The sequence below is a fragment of the Cebidichthys violaceus genome, unplaced genomic scaffold, assembly GCF_023349555.1.
Source record: "Cebidichthys violaceus isolate CVI_PGR_0920_01 unplaced genomic scaffold, fCebVio1.0.p SCAF_24, whole genome shotgun sequence".
Lineage (NCBI taxonomy): Eukaryota > Metazoa > Chordata > Actinopteri > Perciformes > Stichaeidae > Cebidichthys > Cebidichthys violaceus.
This window is the reverse complement of record NW_027176417.1, coordinates 2968834-2978577: the sequence shown is the minus strand read 5'-3', so window position 1 is coordinate 2978577 and position 9744 is coordinate 2968834. Positions and strand designations below refer to the sequence as shown.

Below are 9744 nucleotides of genomic sequence, written 5' to 3'. Positions count from 1 at the left end.
ATCACTTTACCGTAATTCAGCCTTTAAATCCAGGGAAAGACAACACCTACGCCATAGGTGGTTGACCGCACTTTGCAAACTAATAAAGGCCGAGTTTAGCACTGAACTAAAGAGATTGAACCAGCGACAGGCTGACATGACATGGGCTTGAACAAGGTGGCTTTAGTTTGAGTGAGTCCTGCTGTGGTGTCTATATGCAGAAGGCTCTCAGGGGATGGAGAGGATCAGCGTCTGTGTCTTTGTCTAGCTGCTCTGAACAGGCTGACCTTTGACTGCTGAGTCCTCAAACAGCTTTTGATCAGCAGTGAAAGAGTTTGACAGCATCATCTCTCGGAACATTTTTTGTTATTGAGTAAATTTAAAATGAGTGGAAATAAAAATGAAATGCAGCTTTTGACGATCAAATTGGTCTCATATCAAAGAAAAATGATCTAATAATCATAAATATGATGAAATGACATGACAGGTATGTGGTTGACCTGACTGAGCCTGAGGCACACGAGTATCTGCAAACCTTTAAACACAAAGCCACGGATCAGCACGGATTTGGGTAATTAGATTTCCCTTGGTCTTAAATCTAATTACTATTTGTTTAAAGCAAACAACTCAACAAGCAGATGCCACTGTGTGTTCTACCGTTTCAAGCCAAACGGAGCAGTTGTTGTGGGAAACCGACGTTGTGCTGGGAAGAGATTGCTCTTGTGATCCCGCTGCGGCTGTAGCGGTGATCCGATCCTCGGTCATTAACATGCGTCTGCCAGTGACGGCGATTACAAGGTCCATGTCTGGGTGAAAGTATTAACGTGGCTCTGACTGTAAGGCTTACAGTTATGTACATACTGGAGTGGTTAGAAGAAGAAAAAAGCTTGCCATTAGAGTATTTCTGTTATTTTTCCTTTTGGTTTCAAGAAGCAAAACTGCTTGATTCAAGATTGAGACCGTAAACTCATGTTCACAATGTTTACTGAGGGAACAAATCAAGTGAGAAGCAGAGTCATTTTCTCATAGACTTCTATACAACCAGAGCAGTCGCCCCCTGCTGGCTGTTTAAAGAATTTAAAAGTTTAAGGGTATCTTGGCCTCTGCTGCGTCGATGAAGACCATTCGTTTTCATTATCTTTCCCCATTCCCCCTTTGTTTCATCCTTCCTCCGCCTCCTTTCCTTTTTGTACCAAAGCACTTACCCTAATCTTTAATCCATATCTGCATATATTCATTAAACTGCTCTCTGCTCTCTCATAAAAACCACAGCCGTTCAAGTTATATGGTGGCACACAAAAGCAGAGCTGGAATTACAGCTTAAATGACGCTTGTGTTTGATGAAGCAGAACCGCTGAAGCCTCCGCCGCTGTCTTCTTGAGCACCTGCAATAAATGTGCTCACTCAGTGAAATCCAGCTTGTGCTAATGCTGCTGCATTAAAAAAAAAGCTTGAGTCATGATTCTCAGAGGGCAAGTTTGGAATTCATATCGGCTGCATCAATTCAGCACCTGAAGAAACAGATTATGTTTGACCTCCTTGATGAGCCGGTCTGTATTCTGGATTTGTTGTCTGTCTCCAGACTCTTCTATGAAATCTCCCATCCAAATCTGGATGAAGGGGGTCCGGGCAGATTACGCCCAAACCCACGACGATCTATTCGGCTAATCCTGATCATAGTGAGTTGGCTGTTCCCCAATCTCACTGCTGGGGAATCAGCGATCAACCCGCATCCCCCACTTCCAATACGCCAATGCGATTGACCTACCTTTTAATTTGGGATTAGACATCAGGTTTTATTGTGACCCGTGAGAATAAAGCCTGGGATAACCATATGCACTAAAAATGAAAACATTTCACTTGTGTGCATTTTCTCAACCTCACAAACGTGTGAAAGTGGAACTACCTCACCATATTGCACTTGTTTAAAGGAGGGGAAAGAACTTCAGATGGAATTTTTTTTGGTCAAATATTTATTCAAGTCACGTTCAAAACTGTGTAGAAAGGCCTACAATGACGCCATTGTTCCATCTTTAAATATTCCTAAAACACAGTGGACCCTGGCGCTGCAGCGTGGCCTGTTTGCACCTATACTGTAAGTGTGTCTGATGTCCAACTGTACATATGTCCCGCTCAAACACGGGGTGAACAAAATGTGTAATCTGGTGACGGCGAGCGCGACTGCGACAGACTAGCATCCGCTTTCCTGGCAGCGGAGGCTGATGGGAGATTAGATGTCAGCGGCTATGCTAGCCGGCTCTGCTGCTCCAGGTCCAGGCCTCGCTCTGTAATCAGGGCTGGCAAAAGGCCTCCCTAAAGGCGGCTGGCGTTGACAGGGCCGTCTGCGGCTCTCCGAGCTTTCATTCCCACTCCTCCTTATCTCTTATCTCCCGTCGCTTTTTCCTTTCACCCAAAACTCCCAAAAGCGACGACATGCCGCTTGGTTCGTCATGAGCACCGAGCCCAACTCATCTCTTGTTAGTTTTTTGTTTTTAAAAACTGGATCCAGTCCCAGACGGTGACAGGTTGATTACAGTCTTACACTGATGGCTCTTTCTGCCTCCCCCCCCCCGGAACAAGACAAGCTAATGATGGCGCTGAGGGAGGATGTGATGTGGGATGGAAGCAGCAGGACTGGCTCGCTCTATTCCCCTTCTTCCTCAGTAAGTGGTTTTGGGAACCGTATGTAGATGCGTCCTTTTATGATTCGGCCTCACGTCAACCTCAGTGGTCTCTGTGTGGTCTGGCCATCATGTTGGGGAGTGTCCCTTGACATGGGTCTGGTCATACTGGTTTTCTTTAGTGGCTTCATTTATTTCCCTCTTAAAGTGTAGGTTCAGAAGTCTGCTTTAATACTCGTCTTGTTTTGAGTATCAACACCGGCTTCACCAGGATCAGTGCCGAAGTGGAGTGAACCAAAACAGTGAAGTGGCACCACAACAAGTGGTCCTTTATTGATATATCAATAGTGATTTCAGCCATTTTAAAGTATAACTCATAACACATGAGTGTGCGCAGGTATTCACTTTTCTTTGTTTTTATTTATTTATTCAGTTGTCCACATTTGCACTCATTCCTCCTTTGATCTGACTTTTTAGCTCATATTTCCTTGTATTTATTCACAACTGTGACCGCTCTCGTACTGCCCACGATGGATAGCTGAAGACTGGGACCATTGTGAGCCCCGGGACTGTAAATATAGTCCATTTCATGTGGTTCTGAGGTTGGTGTAATGAGCAAGGAATTAGGCTTTCAGCAGTCAGCACTCCCGACTTGTATGCTTTTGCTCCGCTCGCCTGGCCTCTGTGGTCTCTCTCTCAGACCCCCCCCCAGATCCCCCCTCTCTGCCTTTGTCTCAGTGCTGCTGCAGCAGTCGGCCAATGCCTGCAAATGAGCACCAGGACAGAGCCATTATTCAGCACGGGGCAAGCCCCGCACCCCTCCTTTCTCTCGTGCTGCACTCGCTGTCAAGTTTAGATGCTGCACGCATTCATAATATGCACGTCTTTCGAGCAAAATTTTTACAGACGCGCCGAGAGGAGAATGAAATATGCTGCTGGATAGAGGTTCATCGTGGAGCTCAATTCCCTCTGGGGTGGATGAGCCTCATATCTCTTTCAAACATGAATTAATGTGGCTGCCACGTGCACGCAAACACACACATTTATTGTGCCCATCCCCCTGTTATCCACCCCTCCCCAATGCTATGGAGACACTGGTTTGGTTGCGGAGTGTGTGCTGGTGAAGGGAAAGTCAGGGGAGGGGAGGGGGGGGGGGGGGGGACTTACGTGAGACAGCATGCATGTTGGCTTGGTGTGTGAGGGTGTGTGTGTGTGTGTGTGTGTGTGTGTGTGTGTGTGAGCTGCAGCAGAGTGCTTGCCGGCTCGCTGGTCGAAAAAAGCATCCGCCATCTCTGTCAGCGCGGCGCTGCTCCTGTGACTCCTGTTCGCTCCTCGTTTCTGTCTCTCATCTCATCTTTTTTTTTCCCCTCCGCTCTCTGCAGAAGCCGCTGCCTTGCCCCCCCCACCCCCCACCCAACCGTGAGTCCTCTCTGCAGACAAAAAACAGCTGCCCTACCCCACCAGGTAAGACGTTCTATTTTGTTCCCTTTTTTGGCCGGGGAATCTTTTCATGCAGTTTGCTTTATTGTTTAGCAAAGCAGCACAGATAAATAATGAATTATCACCCCCTCCCGGGAGAATGCCTGTGATCTCTAATCAATGCCTCCCTTTGCATCATCTCCCCTTTGTTTGCTGAGATTCAAATTATTCAGGATATTTGCTGGTGACATACTCGAACAACAGAGTGAAAGAGCTGATGTTGTGATAAGCCAGGGGCTGTTTCTGTGTTTTGGTGACCCCTTAGTCTTTGTGGCGTACCCAGTCTAGACGACTCTGATTATTCAGCCGGTTCACCCAGAGTGTGCTGCTGCTGCTTCTGTGTGCATCAGCAAATGTTTACCAGGAGATGCATAAAGCCACCGTCTCTTTTGGAGAAAACACACGAAAAAAACCGAACGAGGCCGCGGGACACTCTGGCCGTCGGCGTCGGCAGAGCCGGCTGTCACAAGTTTGCTGACGGCTCAGTCGGGATGAGTTTTGAGACTGACGGGCATTTTTTTTAATGTGAGCAGGAGGATGACGGAGCGATCAGGCACCAACTCTGACTCCCTGCCTTTGCCCTTTTCTTTTCTACCTCCCTCTGCATGTCCCTACTTGTTCTGATCTCTCCTCTCTTTTTTAATTTTATTTTATGTCTGTCTCTTGTCGGCCTGTGTGGTGCAGACAGAGAGTGGCAGCTCTGAGGCGAGCTGTGCTTTCCTGGGAACCAACTTCAAATGACAGGACAGAGAGGGGGCAATCGCGCCCCCTCTCTGTCCTCCTTTTTCGGGGGTCACAAATGGAGTCCTGTCCCCCTAATCATCCTCCTCCTCTTCCCATTTTCCCTCCATCCCTCGGAGCGAGGTCATCGTTTGGCAGGGAGGCCGCTGCTGCAGTTGGTTAACCAACTGATGGTCGCCGGGCTAAAACAGTGGGAGATAGGGACATTGTTTCGGAGTCAACAACGCCCCTGATGCCAACGGCTGTTTGGACTGTAACAGAGCTAAATGTAGGTGTCACAGAGATGCCAATTGTGAAAGAGAAGGGCATTGTTCCTATGGCTTTCCCTCCGTCACCTCTCCAACTGTCAGTTAGAAACGCATCTGAAGAAGAAGAGTTTAATTCTGGAATGCGTAAATGTAATCCATATGAGATGTTTTAGTATTTTTCAACATCAACCTCTCAGTGCTTTTTAACCTTCAAGGTGCCTGATCCCCATCAGAGATTAATATGTAATGCAGGTTATTTTCAGAGGCAAACAGTAGGAGAAAGGGGCATTGGGGTCGCGTCAACACCACCCTCGACTTTGACAGAGCGCCCTAAAGTGTCTGTTGACAAGTGATGGGTTTGCAGCTGGATGACGCCGGTGGGCCATGCAGACCGACGCAGCTGAATAAAATAGACAGCTTTGTTATTTCAGGCTGAACTTGGTGACGTTGAGCTTGGATGTAGAGAGTCTTCCCTAAAAATATTCAATTTTTACACATTTTTAGCGTCTTCACATTCTTGAGGGTGAAAGTTTTCCAGAGTAGTAAAATCGCGGCCTGCAGGCTCCGTCATGTTGACGGATGAATGTGCCACTAAGAAACCTACGTGTCTGTGTGAATATGGACTCTTAAGTGCAGCTGTCGCCTCGGGGGGGCACCAAGACCTGCACCTGGTCCTGCTGGTTTTACATAGTGCAGCGAGGAGAAGTGCTGTTTCGGCCTGTCCATCATGTGACGGGCTGAGCGTCGTTTTATTGCATCTGCAGCACAGTATGATGTGTGTGTGTGTGTGTGTGTGTGTGTGTGTGTGTGTGTGTGTGTTTGCGAGCTTGATGTTTCCTAATGATTCACACTAGAGACAAAGTGCTCGCAGTGCAATCATGCTCATCTCTTCTCTATTCTCTCCTTTGGATTAATTAATGAGCTTCTTTCCCGGCAGAGTTTGGCTCATTTGACACACAGGCCCCCCCCCTCTGTGCAAAGTGTGGAGGTGTAGAAAACAAGCCCCCCCCCCAACCCCCCACCCTCTCCGTCTCTTCACACCTGTAATATTGTTCCGAGGCCCCTGCTGAATAAAGGAGTTCAGGAATACACGCAGAGTTGTGATTAGAAAAAGAGGCGCAGTGAATCACCGATGCGATTACTCGCCGCCTCACATCGAGAGAAGCCGCTGATGCAAAGATAATGAGGAGCCACGAACGTTTAACGCCTCATCCAAAATGGTTATCAGATGAAATAATGTTTTATTCTGAAAGTTTTCTCGTGAATACTCCTCACCTTGACCCCTCGCGGCTCTGATGTGTTAAGCACGCATTGGCTTGTCTGTCTGTTTGTGTGCAGGAGTGTTTGTCTTTGGGGAGAAGGAGGCTGTCTTTGTGAATTATAGATGAGGAGGTGGGAGCCATGGCCAAGTTAAAAGGCGAGGAAGCGGAGACCTCAGAGGAGAGGCTCTGTCAAGTGTAGTGGCTGGACAGGAAAAACCACTGCAGCATCAACAGCCGCATTATTAGCATAAATCATGTCATTTCCTGGCACCAGCTCCATTTTCCTTATTACCTATGCATTCTAAAAGCTGTGCATGGGTGAGTTTAAAAGTGAGACTTGGATAGTGAAGGTTCTGGGATGCAGAAAGCGACGCTCAATAAATCTGCGCCAGATAATTGTGGAAATGCCTTCCTGTGATGTTCGCCGTTATCTCGCCTCATTTCAGCAAAGTCCAGCGAAGTTTATCAGGCCCTTTAGCACAGCTCCAAGATTAGGATTCATTTCCTGTTTGCCTCGTCTCTGATGATGAAGTCAAATCTGTGGATTAGGTCAGCCTCTGACCTCCTTCCCCTCCTTCCTCTATCCTTGAGTCCTCCCTTCTTCGTCTCTTTGCCTTCTGTTTGGCACACTTGGCCTCCCTCCCTCCTCCCGGGAGGAGCCTGCAGGTCGAGACGTCGTCTTGTCCTGTTTGGTTCCAGAGACTCGAGACAAATTGCTTGTTTGTCCAACCTTGTAGTCACACCCTCACTGTTTGTGCCCATCCGTCTAATAGCGACCAACAGCACGCGCCGGTGCAGGTTGATGGTCATCGCGGGCGACTGATAAGATTGTGAAAAAGTAGAATTATCAGCATTTCTTCCTGGAGAAGCTGTGATTAATGAGTGTAGAGATCAGAGGGTGCTTGCAGTTACTAGTGCAGTAAAAAAAAAAAAGATGAAGAAGAAGTCATTTGTCATTTTTTCCCCCCAATTACCGTTAACTTCAATTTCTTTTTCAAGATCACAAGCACTATTTGTGAAGTCATCCTCTAATAAAAGCATGGCTGCACTCTTGGAAAAAAGACGAATTGTGTTGAGGGAGATTAAGGTTTCATAACAAGCAGGCCAACTGCTGCGTGAGAGAGGGATCATTTGCTGCGACGGTTAAAAAGGTGGCTTCTATTTCTGTCTCGCTCCTGATATTGTCGGGCCGGGCGGTATCCACACATCTCTCTGCATCTTCCTCTCTCCTCATCGTGTTCTTCTTCAGGCTAAGCTTCGCCGGCCGGCCGGCCTTCCCCCAGAAGAGACATCACTTCCTGTGTGACCGTCTCTTTTTTCTCTCACTTTTTTCCTCCCTCTCACCCCTTTTTCTCTCCCTCTCTCTTTCCCTCCTACTCGCCTCCATTCCTCTCTGTTGGAGAGTGATTTATGAACTTGTTGGTCTCTTTGTCTCTGTCCGCAGACAAATAACAAATTAAAGGAAAAGAATCTAAGTGAATGTGTGAACGGATGCAGATGTTTCCATTCAATCTGTTCTGGAGGGTTAACTTTTTGATCCATCAATCGAATTCCTTCAAGTCAAAAAGACAATGCAGAAAGTACTTTTTCATGTTTTGTTATTGCCAAACTTTTTGCAAAGAATGAATGGTGGCCCTGAAGTATCATGAGCAAAAAATAAATAAAGTAAATCCACATTTCTGCTGCATAACATTAAAAGCTCAACAATAACGATCTCCTGCATATAATAATAAACTTTCTATTTTCTGTAAAGTGTTCTCTGTGAAATCCTTTAGGAGGAATTCTGTTTCCTCCTCTGTGGATTCTGTTTCCTTCTTCTTCACTCCAGGCCTCTTTCTCTCTCCTCTCTAATAAATCACCCTCCTTCCTGTTTGGAGGATCTCTGCTCAGCTCTCTCTGCTTCATCCCCCCTGTCTCTTCATTTCTCTGTCCAACTGCCCCCCCCCCCCCCCCCCCCCGAGTCCTTTCACACTGCTTTAATGTCAACAGGAAGCTCTGTTTTCTACCTCCTGACAATCCAAAAGCAGAGTAAATGTGCAGATCTGTGTTCCTTAAGCCTTAACTCATCCCCTGGCTCGGCCCCAGCAGACCGATTCAAGAATTTGACAAATCTCAGTGGAGTCTGTTGGCACACAGATTCACTTGTAATCACTTAAAAATAATCAATTTCTGTTTGGATGATTATCTTCTTAGCTTTCTATTTTGTTTGTTGTGTTCGTTGTGTTCATACACGGCTGAGATGAGAGCTGTCTTGAATGAAGTCCCTCAGTTTGATTCTGGACTAGCCAGGCTGGATTCAGAGGCTAAAGCTTGAAGCCGTCACTGAATTATATACCTTTTGTCAGACCAAGTGCCGCAGGGAAGTGTTAAACTTTAGTGCTGCAGCTTATTGAAGCTCTAACATGTATTCCTTCTTCTCCAACTCCCTCTTTTTTCATGCAGGTCTGAGCAAACGCTTCAACTCAGCACTCGTCTACTTCATCCATCAGTGAAGGCCGCTCAAGTTAGGTAAGCTACCGAGTTTAGGATCATCTCACACTGAAATAACTAAAAAGAAAAGGCAAAAACACAGAAGTCTGGACTGCTGCCAGATATACTATGCACTACTTCTACTCATATCCCCCCACCCCCCCCCCCACCCATGACATTTCACACTGACTTTTCCCATGACTCATGGGGCCCCGGGAGTCAGATCTAAGTGGCTGCACTCAGCCAGATGATTAGCTTGGCTGTCCAAGGATGTGTAATGGAGAGGGAATTATGTTCGGCAAACATGTTGGAAGGGAGACGGGGCAATTGTTTGGGTTGATGTCATGCAAGATATTTTTCACCTCTAAAATAAAAGCAGCCGTTAACTTGAACCTGTGAGCTGCATAAATGTGAGTTATAATGCCGGGGAGTGAAATGACAGCGCGAGTGGCTAAATGTAGATTTTGGTGGTAAATTCAGAGAGGGCTTGTGTGTGTGTGTGTGTGTGTGTGTGTGTGTGTGTGTGTGTGTGTGTGTGTGTGTGTGTGTGTGTGTGTGTGTGTCTATACTTAGCTCATGTTAACAATGTGTTTGCTCCCAGCCAGAGAGTTGTGGGTTGTTAAGCTCCGTGGATGCATTCGGGGGCGTCAATGAGAGCGGTTGCGCGTGTTTTTTTTTGGGTGTTTGTGCATGCGTTAGGGTTTGGGCAGGGGAGTGTGTGTGTGTGTGTGTGTGTGTGTGTGTGTGTGTGTGTGTGTGTGTGTGTGTGTGTGTGTGTGTGTGTGTGTGTGTGTGTGTGTGTGTGTGTGTGTGTGTGTGTGTGTGTGTGCGTGGACGTGCAGGGCGTGGGCTGTCGGCAGCCATCATAATCCCCTCAGCCTTGAAAGCAGGCAGCGACTGACCGCTAAACAGACGAGACGGACGGGACGTTTTGTTGTAGAAACA

At 47.0% G+C, this 9744-nt stretch overlaps 1 protein-coding gene across 3 annotated transcripts in view; it reads left to right on the top strand.

The window, feature by feature from the left end:
* The window catches only part of LOC137878843 (microtubule-associated protein 2-like), a 42349-nt gene that overhangs the window by 10707 nt on the left and 21898 nt on the right, over positions 1–9744 (top strand). Inside the window, exons 2-3 of one of the 3 annotated variants that reach the window (XM_068719275.1) lie at positions 3983–4064; positions 8773–8838. The gene's annotated coding sequence lies outside the window, so the exon portion shown is untranslated. Of the gene's footprint in view, positions 1–3838; positions 4065–8772; positions 8839–9744 lie in introns of those variants that run through there. The other 2 variants (XM_068719273.1, XM_068719276.1) reach the window with 2 other exon arrangements.